This window comes from Coregonus clupeaformis, unplaced genomic scaffold (genome assembly GCF_020615455.1).
Source record: "Coregonus clupeaformis isolate EN_2021a unplaced genomic scaffold, ASM2061545v1 scaf0215, whole genome shotgun sequence".
NCBI classification, from domain to species: Eukaryota; Metazoa; Chordata; class Actinopteri; order Salmoniformes; family Salmonidae; genus Coregonus; species Coregonus clupeaformis.
This window is the reverse complement of record NW_025533670.1, coordinates 368106-382163: the sequence shown is the minus strand read 5'-3', so window position 1 is coordinate 382163 and position 14058 is coordinate 368106. Positions and strand designations below refer to the sequence as shown.

General features: G+C 43.0%; 1 protein-coding gene across 7 annotated transcripts in view; it reads right to left on the bottom strand.

The window, feature by feature from the left end:
• LOC121556942 (interleukin-1 receptor accessory protein-like 1) overlaps window positions 1–14058 on the bottom strand; it is a 277390-nt gene that overhangs the window by 74180 nt on the left and 189152 nt on the right. The gene's annotated exons all lie outside the window — the stretch shown is intronic.

Here is a 14058-nt window from a genome sequence, read left to right as displayed (position 1 = left end):
AGAGAATATCAATGATTCATTGGGACTGAAACAGTTATCTTTAAAGTGCCCTTGTAAGAGTCGTGTGGGTGGAGATGGTAGCTGGAGCGAGGTAGCTGGGTCTTTATTTGAGAAAGAATTACACTGATATCTCCCCTTGGATATTCACTGTTCTGGAGCGACACAATCTAGTGTGGAATTGAATGCAGTGTAGCTTCACAAATCTCCTTTGAATATGGCAGATTTTGTCTGTGTCCTCCTTTTGCAGGCTTGGAGCAAGCCGAGTTGCTCTAAATGTAATTTTTATATCTTATCTGAGATTCTTTCATGCCTGGTTGAAATAAATGAGGGCCATCTGCAGCACTAGAAAACAGAATTGACCTTTTATTTATTCTCAAACCAAGTACAAGCAGGGAAATAAATGTTAGTAATGTGATTGTTTTTGATTTATGCTGATTCACATTTAAACGCTGCTCCAAATCTGCATCTCAAATCAATCAAATAAAATTGTATTTGTCACCTGCGCCGAATACAACAGGTGTAGACCTTACAGTGAAATGTGTACTTACAAGCCCTTAACCAACAATGCAGTTTTAAGAAAAAAAAGATCAGTAAAAATAAAAAAAGAAGAAAAACAAATAATGAAAGAGCAGCAGTAAAATAACAGTAGCGAGTACAGAGTTAATGTGCGGGGGCACAGGTTAGTCGAGGTAATTGAGGTAATATGTACATGTGGGTAGAGGTAAATGACTAACATGTAAATGTAAATGTAAATAAAAAACAGAGAGTAGCAGCAGCGTAAAAAGGGGGGGGGGCAATGCAAATAGTCTGGGTAGCCATTTGATTAGCTGTTCAGGAGTCTTATGGCTTGGGGGTAGAAGCTGTTAAGAAGAACCAAGTATTACACACACACACACACACACACACACACACACACACACACACACACACACACACACACACACACACACACACACACACACACACACACAACACATCCACACCTCCTTAACACCAAAGACTACCTGCTGGTCCCACCTTTACCTTTGAGTCCCTTCCTCTTCTCCTCAGTCACCCACTCTGCTCTCTCTTTCCCTCTCTTCATCCCTCCTTTAACTCACTCTCACTCCATCTTATCTCTGACAGACCATGCCTCTCCCCCTCCTCTGGTCGCACCGCCACCTCGTCTCCTGTTGAGAGGTGCTAGTGCTGTGAGCCTGTTAGTGTACAATACAGGCCTACTCTGTTCTGCTCTGCACGGGCCGATACAGGCCTACTCTGTGTGCTAATGCTCCAGGCAGTTGATTAAGGGTCCGGTGTGAAAGAGCTAGGTCTTATCAGTGGGAGGGAAAGGATCTCCACAGAGTGCACTAATTGGCCAGTGACTGACTGGCTGGCTGCTCGGCTGCTGAGAGGAGATTGGGTCGCCTGATGGCTCGGCTTAGACGCTGCACTGTTACGCTTTTTACTTCCCGGAGTCCCTGGAGTCCTACAGCATCAATAAAGCAGACCTTTCCTCAGTCAAGCGCTCTCTCCAATCCCCTGGTTTGTGCTACTCCTTTCTGTGCACTTTGTTTCTATGGAGAAAGCCATAGAGGACCATAATTCTAAATTCTCCACTCATAGGGGAAATGGGGTTGCAGGTATAGCATCAGTTCTTAGAAAACAAATTAATTAGGCTTAACAATAGTGGCTGGTAAAACACACAGCGGAGCCACTGATATAAATGTGTTGTTTACCGCGGTTACAGGACTTGATGACTTCCCCTGATATTGTGAACTGTTGAGATAATTTGCCTGTGAATAGCGTCCAACCTGTTGGCCTTGAGATGCCATGGGCCGTGGCGAGGAGAGGAACTAGGGCAGCCACGTTAATTACTGCTTCGCTTTTGCCGCGCCGATGCCAGGTGGCGTTATCGGGAGCGAGTCCTCTGAGGGAAAAGCCAACCACCAAGATGGCTGCCTCAATATAATCTGATTCCAAAGTCTTGTTTAATGCAGTCACAGAGGGAAGCTTGAATCTTTACACTGAAGCGTCATGAAACATAACAACATATTTAGGAGGGATTTGATCATAATGGATATGTTATCTATAGGAGGATTATGGTAATTAGCCAGATTGAACATATTACTGTTCATCTGTGTAAACCACAGAGATAGAGAAAAAACCCAGACAGGAGAACATGAAGAATCCACTGCGGGTAAGTCAAATCTTCACTAACCTATTACCCTCAGCCATTCTATCAATGCAGACCTTCAGTAACAAGCCTATGGGGAGCAGTAATAAAGTAAAATACTGGAGCCTACAAAAAAGTTATGTGGTATAATTGGAACCTGACATGGTGTTCTCTGTTCTCTGTGATGCCTGCTTAGGACATCATGTCTCTAAAGAAACCAAACCCTGTAACTTGGACTCAACCTGTCATCCAGTCACTCCTGAACTGCTAACATAGCATAAAACTCTGCCTCAGTAAGTGTGTTGGATTCAACAGAAGTACTGAAGAGTTGAAGAGCCTTCATGGGAGAGAGTGAAAAGAAGAGGGGACAATACAGCATCATGGAACCAGGAAAAAGTCATTTCACTGCAGATCTGCACCACAAGCAGAAAAAGTGCAAACCGCTTAAATGTGCCAAGTTCAAGCACATTTAAATATACGCTCTTCAGCAAATCCAATACCTGTCACATTAAAATAAAGTGACTTTCTCCAGGGTTGCGCTATATATTTCAGATAAGATCTATGTGGGCAGTACTCTCCAGCACAAAGACAAACTACCGCCGGTATTCTGTTAGCCTTTCAAATCCAAACCTGTACTGTAAACACACAATTCCTCTGGCACATACACTGTGCGAGTCAGTATCGAACCAAAAGTAGTGTTGGTATTCAAACTATTGATTGATACAGTAGGTATTTGGATATCTCTGTATATTCACTGAGGATTTACAGTATGTTGATATTCTTTGAGATGTATTTTGTCAGAGATTGAGCACTAATAACTAAAACAGCTATTTTCCACCAAAAAACGATTTGGTCTTGAACATGGTGGTTCATATGGCTAGCTTAATTTGTCTGTTCTCATAGTCGTGAGACAAGAGTTTCATGCAGTGTTACTGCTATGTTTACAGTGCTGCATTGAGAGTTACATTAGAGCACAGTTCGACAGTGCTCTTATTGTTGGGCTATGCCTGATGCATTGTGATAAGTGATCGATTGCTTTGTTCTGTAACGGTCACTTGAGTTTGAGCTAAAGGACAACATGGCTGATTAGAAATCGCTGTCACAGAGTTATCATTCTGAATACAACAGTTATGTTATGGATGAGTTAAGCACAGATACAGTAGTCCTTTATTAATACCCTCCCTTATAACAGCTGATGACTGGGATGACTGTCAGCTTCGCACTGGCAACAAGACTGGAGGATGGTAAGCCTCTCATATGTGAAGCTACTGGGTAACTTGACTATCAGCTACACTGAACAGTCAGGTAACACAGTGGTAGTGGCGCCATCGTCATCAACTTCACACACAAACCACTAATCGCAGAAAACCTCAGTGTTCATTGATGAGAGTTTCATATCAAATGTGGGAAGAAATCTATGTGAGAACATGAAGTTTTAAGAGTCTCACTTCCTGTTGCCACTTGTACTGTACACACAAGGCTTAAGAGTCTCACTTCCTGTTGCCACTTGTACGGTACACTTACAATGAGCTTCAACCCACTTCCCTCATAAAGTGCTTATAAGGAGTTATGTATTTTTTCTCACCGCGCCAGCCCGGAGAGCAGCCTCTTTTATGGCACAGATAATTGAGTCTATAAAGGGAAATGCATCACCTGGAAGGCACTGTGGTAATTCATTACAGGGATATACCTTCGAATAAATCCACGGTCAAACATGGCCGTCGCTATTTACTCAGGAATTTCTTTGTGACTCAACAGAAGGCTTGTCAACACTACATCCATTTAAAAGGGCCCCTCATTGGTTTCTCTTTGTGAGCGGGAAGGGAGAGAGGGAGAGACACAAACACTCCTCCACTTCCATGGTCAAACACACTGCAATAGTATGTGGGCTCCATAGAAATGAAGATCAGTGCTGTGTGTTGCTTTTTACTCAGGGAGGTTGGTTTAGTGTGGGGAGTGGAAAATGTAATGGAAGTGAATACTGTAGTACAGAGATCATTGAGTTAGTCTTAACTTCCTGCTATGACGAGGGGGCAGAAGAGTTTCTATTACAACAACAGGGGACTCAAATGGAATATAGAAGACCACAAAATTGCTAAAGGTTTTCCACACCATTTTCTGTGCTTGTCAATCAGACTGAGGGGAACGGTCTGTCCTTGTAAATACAACTTCTACAGTCGTTAGGGTAGTTTGGGTTGTCTAAATTCAGTAATTACTGGCCTACGCATGATCAACACTGTGAACACAGTACAACATTATAGGCTAGTCTATTAGGGGCAGCACACAGGCTTATGACACAGTTTGATTCATTGGACTTGACCCCAGAGACAAAGTGCTATTTGTTATACAGCAAATCCAACATGTTCCTTATCTGGCCTGACATCCCAGTCACAGGAATTATGATGAGAGATGATTGTATCATGACTGTAATTGTAAATGTAAATTCCAGCCAAGCCAGCGTCTGCATAGCCATGAGTCCCCAGCAGAATTGACACTGCACTACATATCAGACTGCTGCTGCGTTACTTGGATAAACAATAACCACTGACAAATGAATAACATAAAAGGAGATGATTAACTCAAGAAAAGCAATCTGGGCTGATAATTTACATCAGCCGCATGCTGCTCCTCGAGCCAGCTCCTGGGTATGTGTGTGTGTCTGCTTTTTTATGTGTGTGTGTGTGTGTGTGTGTGAGAGAGAAAGTGTGTGTGAGAGAGAGAGAGAGAAAGTGTGTGTGTGTGTGTTTCAGTGTGTGTGTGTGAGTGTGTGTTTAAGTCTGTGTGCTTAAGTGTTTGTGTTTGTGTTCCGGGGAGAGAGGAAACTTATTTACATTATCTTAGGTTTTCATTACGGTCTGTGTGCTGCATGCACCAGTCTTTGTCATTACAGCCTCTTTTCCAGAAAGTAGCAAGCTGTTTATCAAAGTCCCCCCCCCCAGTAACATCAGCAAAAAACAGTGTCATGCATCTACAGATAAAGCATCACACACACGATCAAAGAAACAAAGCCACTTTACTCATTAGTTAAAAAAACTGCTGCACTATGATCATTAGAAAACCCAGATCATTAGTCTATGATAAGTATGAAAAATGTATGCACTCACTAATTGTAAGTCGCTCTGGATAAGAGCGTATGCTAAATGACTAAAAATTTAAAAATGTAAAAAATAACAAATGACTGATTCAAGTAGATGATACACAATGGAACACAGCCCAGTTCTGCTCTCTCTCTCTCTCTCTCTCTCTCTCTCTCTCTCTCTCTCTCTCTCTCTCTCTCTCTCTCTCTCTCTCTCTCTCTCTCTCTCTCTCTCTCTCTCTCTCTCTCTGTCTCTGTCTCTGTCTCTCTCTCTCTCTCTGTCTCTCTTTCTCCCCCTCTCTCTGTGTGTGTTTGGTGTGTGTTGGTGTATGTATGTGTATAGGCACTCGTAAGGCATTCATCTTAGGGATACAGACACCCCCTACAACAACTGTAATTAGTCAACACAAATAACGGCTTCACTTGGCTCATTTTCTATCAGCCAGAGAGGTAATAGACCTAATGAAGTCCACTCAAATGATCCTAATTAAGGCAGCTAATTGATCCTTAACAATGTGTAGCCGCCCCTCTGAAGTGATTCTCACGGCACTCCGTAGGTATCTACACCCCAACTGTTACCTCTTTCAGACTCCATTGTTGGAGTTTTGAAAAGGCAGTTGTAGGAAGGCGATGGAATACTGATGACCATGATAAGAATTAGCCTTCATAGATTTTACATGAACTTCTGTGCAATGAGCTTCTCCATGACGTAAACAACGTGGTTTTGTTTCAATAGTGCATCTATTCTCTGATAATTAAACAGGTAGCTATTCATATAGGCACACATAACTACGGAAAGTCATTGTGGAAATAATAGTGTTATTACATATGCGTGAATGAGTGTGCACACACATATGCCAACGTGTATGTGTGTGTGCCACTTTGCAGGGGATCGGGCAAATCTAAAATTACACTCTTCGAAGAAAGGGTTCCAAAAGGGTTCATCGGCTGAAACCTTTTTGGTTCCAGGTAGAACCCTTTTAAGTTCCATGTAGAACCCTTTCTACTGAGGGTTCTACATGGAACTTAAAAGGGTTCTACCTGGAACCAAAAGGGTTCTACCTGCACCCAAAAAGGGTTTTCCTATGGGGGAGCCTTTGAACCCTTTAAGGTTCTAGACAGCACTTTTTTTTCTAAGAATGTACTGGACAGAGAAAAGAGCCTCTCTCAGAGAGCTAGTAGGTGATTGGCAGCTCCACTTACATCCCCACCCAGAGTCCAGGACAGACAGTTAGGTGGTGGGCTTGAGTGCATGGGCCGATTACAGGCCCATCTCCCAGAATCAGGAGGGAGTCACTGGGGAGGGTCTTGGCTGGGCTGGGCTCACAGACACACAAACCCACACAGACACACACACAGAGACACATTCACACGCACACACACACACACACACACACACACACACACACACACACACATGCCCACATACCCATTACGCACACTCAAACAAGCAATTCACCGTAGTTTGATAGATGAAATAAAAGAAAAGCTAATTAGACTATGTAGAACAGGGACGTTGTTAGTCTCAATGACATGTTACAAATGAGGTGGACGACACAAAGCCTGCACCGTGAATGTTGTTAAAAAGCAATTTGTTCTTTTAGGGCGAAACTAACAAGGGAGAAGTTTGAAAAGAACCACCGAATAATTTGTTTTTAAGCCTTTGCAGAAAAGATTCAGCATAGTTCGTTTTAGCCAATTGTTTTAATGAACTTCAGTGAACTTTAGATAACAAGCAAGAGGACGACTTGTGGAGAAAAATGCATTTTCACATAATTGAATTCTTAACTGCTTTCTTGACATCAGTTACAAAAGTGTAGGTGCTAAAGTGCAAAGGTCCTCAGGTGCTCCTGCGGTGTCGTTCCTTTGGGATTCTTTTATGGCGAATTTAGAGGAATTGATGACTGAAAAAATAACTGAAAAACCAATCCCTTGGTATTGTCAGGTAAGGGTTAACACCAAGCCACTGTGCTCTCTCTCTCTCTCTCTCTCTCTCTCTCTCTCTCTCTCTCTCTCTCTCTCTCTCTCTCTCTCTCTCTCTCTCTCTCTCTCTCTCTCTCTCTCTCTCTCTCTCTCTCTCTCTCTCTCTCTCTCTCTCTCTCTCTCTCTCTCCCTCTCTCTCTCAGCACCTCTCCAGAAGCACTTTCTCTTTACTCAAGCACTTGCTGTTATCAGAGAGACCATGGAGTTGGGCTTTAGAGTCCTACTTATTACTGCGTAGCCCAGTGAAGACCTGAGCCTTCCTACCATGGAGGAGCCCATGCAGCCTTGGGGCTTGGACTCGGCCCACACACAGCTGTGAAGGAGGGGGAGCAGCGGGAGTTCAGGAACCAGCCTGGATCCACCTCGAGAGGAGGGAGGGAGGGAAGACAGCCTGGATCCACCTCGAGAGGATGAAGGGAGGGAAGACAGCCTGGATCCACCTCAAGAGGAGGGAGGGAGGGAAGACAGCCTGGATCCACCTCGAGAGGAGGGAGGGAGGGAAGACAGCCTGGATCCACCATGAGAGGAGGGAGGGAGGGAAGACAGCCTGGATCCACCTCCAGAGGAGAGGAGGGAGGGAGGCAAGGAGGAGGAGTAGCTAAGCCCAGGAGGAGAGCTAGCTAGCTGCATGGGCTCAGTTTGGGGGTGGGTGCTGCCAACAGACAAGAGGGAGGGAGGGAGGGAGGGAGGGAGGGAGGGAGGGAGGGAGGGAGGGAGGGAGGGAGGGAGGGAGGGAGGGAGGGGATATAGGTGGGAGGTAAACTGTAGAACAGATGACTCAATAAATATATACAGTATAGCTGTGTGGTGCCAAGGCAACTATTCTCTCAGATCACTCAGTGCTATTTGGGTGATTTTGCATTACTCCTTCTTCTTGTTTCACAGTTTATGGGGCCATCAGCAGTTGAAACAATAACAAAGCCAACTCCCGGCCCCTGTTTTGGTAAAAAGCTGAGGGAAGGAGCTAGAGAAGGGTAACCACTCTCAAATTCATAGACAGAGCTATGGATGTAAGGACTGACCATCCATGATATTAAAATGATAGTTTAACCATGTATTGACATTTTTTTTTTTACATTTACTTTGTTTACAAACATTGGAGTAAAACAAGCTTATATTTGGGCTTCTGATGGGGTTAGACAGTTGAACTAAGCTCACAAGGCATTTATAAGTTATATTCTTCAAGAACCAATGGGTACATGTCATTCATTTCTAAATCAAGAAATGGATGTAGCAACTGCAGATTGGCATTTTACAATCCCTCTTAGTATTCTGTTTCATACTGTCATTTATGCTCTGCAAAGTAGGCTATTCTGCCAATGCCCTCTGGCGTTACACTGTAACATGAAAACCGCCTGTTAAAATAAGACAAATTGTCGTACATAGCATTATCTGCAGTTATATTGGACCTGGATCCTGGAAAATAACTCACAGTGAGGTAAAAATCCAGGATGAGGAAGTGATGGTGTTTGAATTGCAAAACATTCCATTCACTCTCAAATATTTAATATGACCTGACCCTCAAGTCATCTGTAATTAATGTATAGACGACCACCTTTTACACACAGTATGCCTTTAGTCTGATTACACCATAGAAACACACTAACCACTCTCTGCCTCCACCACTTATCCAAATGTTTACACGTCCCCTTAATTAGGTTTCATTCATGTGGATTTTTTTCCCGATCAACAATCAGCGTGTTTGTTTTCCGTGCTTAATCTCTCGCCCGTCACTCAACAGGCCGCGTTCAATCTGTACATAGGAGAAGCAAATTAAGAAATAACACGATTGCTGCTCACCGGGGTACAAGCTTTCACTCTGTTAATGACATGTTTTCCCTGGCGACTGCCTCCACTGCCTGCCATGGTTAGAGCCTGCAAAGGGCACAGCGTTATTCGGTGGATGACCTTATATTCTGCCCCAACAACGTTTGTCTTTGGGTGCTTGAGCCAGTATGGAGCGTTCATTATGGAAGCCAGTTTCAATCAAAGCAATCTTACAGTACAGTGAATCAAAATCAGAGGTAGGTGATAGAGGAAGGACAGAGTGCTAGTTACTATAGCACCAGGAGGGATGGCGACTAGAGGGACTAGACTATTGGTGTGCGTTCCAAATATCCAGTTTCAGTGGCAGAAAATTGCTCCTTTTGGTTCCAGTGTGAAAGCACAGAACATGGAGACAGTTATTTTGTCTTAAAGTTCACGTTGTCGGAAGCTGACAACAACAGAAGGTCGACGTTTTGTTCTCCCAAAAAGAACAAGGCTTATAATATCTGCGGCCATGGGGTGCCAAACAACGAAACACATGACAAAAGAATACATGCTGGTGAGCAGCCCAGGCATCCTTGGTATTACAAAGCATCATTAAATAAGACCTTGTTCAATTTGTTATACCGCTGAAGCACTTTCATCAGACCAGTCCTGCTGAAGTGAAACAGCTATACCACCGTCACAGTAGCCGTGTTGATTCTGCATAATAGGGCAGCATAATGTCCAGAACAATGACTTGCAACGCTGCATTTCTGTCCCATAGACAAACGCGAAGGGAGATATTGATTTCATGGACTAGAATCGCCATCCAAACCGATGAAGTTCCAATAAATGTTGACGTTACATGATGAGCCTGATCCATTCATCAGTCAATCATGAATTCAATCAATTACCTCGTGACACATTGTCAATGATCAGCGAATCAGATCTAGGGATTTTTCCTGGAGACCTACTCAATAAAAATGGGACTAAAAAGACACCTATTATGCTGTGTGACATCAGAATTCATTTTAATCCATGAAACAATGTGCACTGTACAAAACATCAACTTAATTAAATTCAAGCAAGCTCTCTTGCAGTGTCACAATGATCTTTGTGGAGACCTTATTACAGCTTATAGCTGGACCCACACTGTGTGAGACAATGGCTTTCACCACAAGAGCAGACTAATGATGGCGGTGTCTGTGTTTGTTCCAACCTGGCAATTTTCTGTTGCCCTTTTTGTCTGCTTTCCAATGGCTAATCAACAGCACTGCAGGCGCAGGACTGTTTTATGTCCTATTTCCCAAGCAAACAGTAATGAGCTCAAGCCCTGCTGCATTTCTGCTCAGAAGGAAACCGACCAAGTTTGAGAGAAACTCATGGAAAGACGAGTTAGAAACTAGGTCACTTTGAAGCAGCACATATTTCAGAAATGAACAATCTACTTAGCCTATCCCATAACTCTCTAACACTATTCCACTCCAAGTGCTGAGGAAATTAAATACTTTTGCCTGAGCTTCCAACCACCCAAAGTCAAGCAAAGTGTGTCCATCACATTGCATTTCATACTCTACCCTGAAGGATCATGACGAGCTAGTCAAGCAGACATGCAGATGGGCTCAGCTAATCCTTCTGTAATTGAGGGTTATCTTCATTCTTCAGAGTCCTGTGTACTTAGTTAACCTCTGTAGATAATCTCACAGATCTATGTTTCATAGTAAAAGGAACAGGTTGGCTGAGGTATCATGTGGTGGATGTAGCCTACAGCTTTTACCGTAGCGTTGTTACGTTACTGTAACCTGTCAATAGGATCAAAAGCAAGAAGCATGAAATGCCCATTCCCCTGAGGGCTGGATTAGAACACACTGTAAACGCTGTGATAATCAGTGGTTCTGTCCTGAAGTGATTTCAACGACCAATAGAAGAACCCTTCAAATGTAGCCAATGTAGACCTAAGGCTGTGGATGAATCAATGGAGATGTAGAGTTGAAGTTGTCATTCATGCTTTTATTGAATCGCACAGTTGTCGTTTGACATTAATGAATTTGCTTGATATCAAGTACGTGTGCGGGATTATTAATATGCTAAATGATTATACAATCTTTATGACACACAGATTTATAAAGCTATGAAATATACATAAATGCAAGCATATTAAAGTCATATCTCTCTTTCAAGTCATCATCTGTCTTCCGTCATTCCATCGAATTGAGAGAACAGAGAAGGTTGCTGTCACATAAAGTTCCATTCTGACCCTGGTCACCAGATGACAGTCAAGGTGTTTGAGTTGAGCTGAGCTCCCCATAATGCACCTCTGCAGGATGATCATACTAAAAGGAGGGGGGGGAGTGCCACCTCTAGGCCACAGGGTTGACTTGGTTGCTAAATAGGACTCTAAATATCTGGAGCGATGTGCATTACACACCGTGACGTGACAAGATGCATGTAAGGGGTGTTGACCTACACATAAGGGAGATGGGGAAGGAGGGAGAGAGAGCGACAGAAAGAGAGAGCGAGAGAGACAGAAACCACTGTGACTGATAGAAAACTGAGGAAAACACTGACTAGGTACAGACTCAGTGAGCACAGTCTGGTCGTAGAGACAGATCGTCACAGGCAAACCTGGCTGCCCAGAGAGGACAGGCTGTGCTCACTCTGCTCCAGGGGAGAGGTAGAGACAGAGCTGCATTTCCTATTACACTGTGACAAATACTCAGACCTAAGAGAATCTTTCTTTCCCAAAATTATTATTCAGTACAAATAATTTGAAACTATAAAAGATGAAGAAAAAAATCAAATATTAATTGGGTGAAAAGCCAAAATGGCAGCCAAATATGTGTACTCCTGCCACAACCTGAGGGACAGCCAGTGAAAATTGCAATGTAACTTCAATAAGATTTCCCATTTTGGTTTTGTTTTCATACCATGTCATGTGTCTTCTCAGTCATGTTGAGATTGGCCTACTACTATTGCTTTAATGTATTGTTATTCTCATTAATATTGTTGTTGTAGTTGCTGTTAATGGTAATCACATTTCCACTACTACTATTATTATTGATGCCTTATTGCTGTTGGTCCCACCAAAGTATACTATATGTATACATTGACAATGTAAGTAATTTAACTTGCCATGTCAATAAAGTGTACTGAATTGAATTGAAATTGAGAGAGAGAGAGAGAGAGAGACAGAGAGAGAGAGAGACAGAGAGAGAGCGAGAGAGAGAGAGAGAGAGAGAGAGAGAGAGAGAGAGAGAGAGAGAGAGAGAGAGAGAGAGAGAGAGAGAGAGAGAGAGAGAGAGAGAGAGAGAGAGAGAGAGAGAGAGAGAGAGAGAGAGAGAGAGAGAGAGAGAGAGAGAGAGAGAGAGAGAGAGAGAGAGAGAGAGAGAGAGAGAGAGAGAGAGAGAGAGAGAGAGAGAGAGAGCACATGGGGCATGCCAGATAATGGTTTTCTAATGGTAGCTAGCATGATGTCCTGTCTAGTTATTGATCCCCAGTGGTGCAGAGATCCAACAGGGAGAGACAGGTAAAAATCACAGCAGGCAAGTTGAAACGGATTGCATGTAAGACCTACCCAGACAACCATAATGACGCTGATGACAGAATCAATCACAATCAATATCCATAAAGAGCAGCTATAAAAAAAAAAAATGTTTTTCTTTAACCTATCAACTGGACGACTTAAGTTAGATCTCCCCTCCAATCCTCCTTTGGACGAACACTCAATAAAAGTTTTAATGCAATTTTTCCTCTTTAAGAATGATTGACATTAAATTACATGAGTGCCAGGCCGGGCAACCTTGAATCAATAACCTTGGTCATGTTTTAGCTTAAGTCAGTTGGGTCGTAATGACGTTTAACAGCCCATTAAGGTGATAAAGCCCTCTGCTGCTGTTGACGTGTGTGTGTGTGTGTGTGAGTGTGTGTGTGCCTGTTGTGTGTATGCGAGTGTGTGTGTGTTCATGTGTATGTGTGTGAGAGTGTATGTGAGTGCCATGCTGTGAATACATAAGCAAGGTCAGGAAGTGTCCATCCAATCATATGACCTCATTACGGAAGACAGCAGTGATGTCACTGCTGATTGAACAATGACGTGGACTCTTCTATTACTGTAAATATGTATCTATCTGGTCTCTGTCACACATAGCATATACTAGAAAATAGCTTTGCTCTGTGTGTTTTATTCTATTCAGAAAACAGGTGTAATGATGATTCCAGCACGTTTTAATGTCAAAACAAAAGTTCCCATCCTAACCCAAACAGCTCTTGGCAATAGTTTCCACTGCTCCAATGTTTGTGTCCTCTATGATACGTCCTTTTACTTGTCCTCATTTTATTAACATTAGATTATATTGGGACAGGAGATTCACGGACAATCATCGGGTACAATTACCTCCTGCATCCAGACCCAAAATGGTAATTACCCCGAGCCATCCAAAAACAACACAACATCTAAAGCCAGTGGATGGAAGGGAAGGCCATTAACTTGTAAGCACATTTGCATGGGTCATTGATTATTACCCCTTGCTGATCAAAAGGGACTTGTAAGTTGTTGCAGATGGTATTAAATGTGTGTGTGTGTGTGTGTGTGTGTGTGCGTGTGTGTGCATGTGCGTGCATGTGTGTGTGTGCGTGTGCCTGCGTGTATGTGTGTGTGTATTTTAGAGGACTAAGTAAGAAGGAACAAGGACTGAGAGAAGGTGATAATAATTATGTAGGACCTCCATTTCGTGAGAGATGGAACCCAACTATTTCGGAGTAGCCTAGGTCTCCTATGGTCACAGAGCCCTGTGTTGAAACAGCAAAACCCCACAATTAATAGATTGCATTTGTGACATTTCATTTGTAATGCCAGGTATTATAAAGCCCTGCCAGTTAATGTAGTAAGCTGGATCATTGGAGAGGATGAGGTTCATCAGTTAGCTGTCTCTCCTGTATACACACTACATGGGTCATGGTCTTTTCATTGCATAACACGATACAACCTACATTATGCAGCCATCGTATTACTTGGTATGAACTCAAATCTGGAAATCGAGGTTACTGTCTGCGACCAACGCTGTGACAACGTCAACACACAGTACAGTAAATCCTA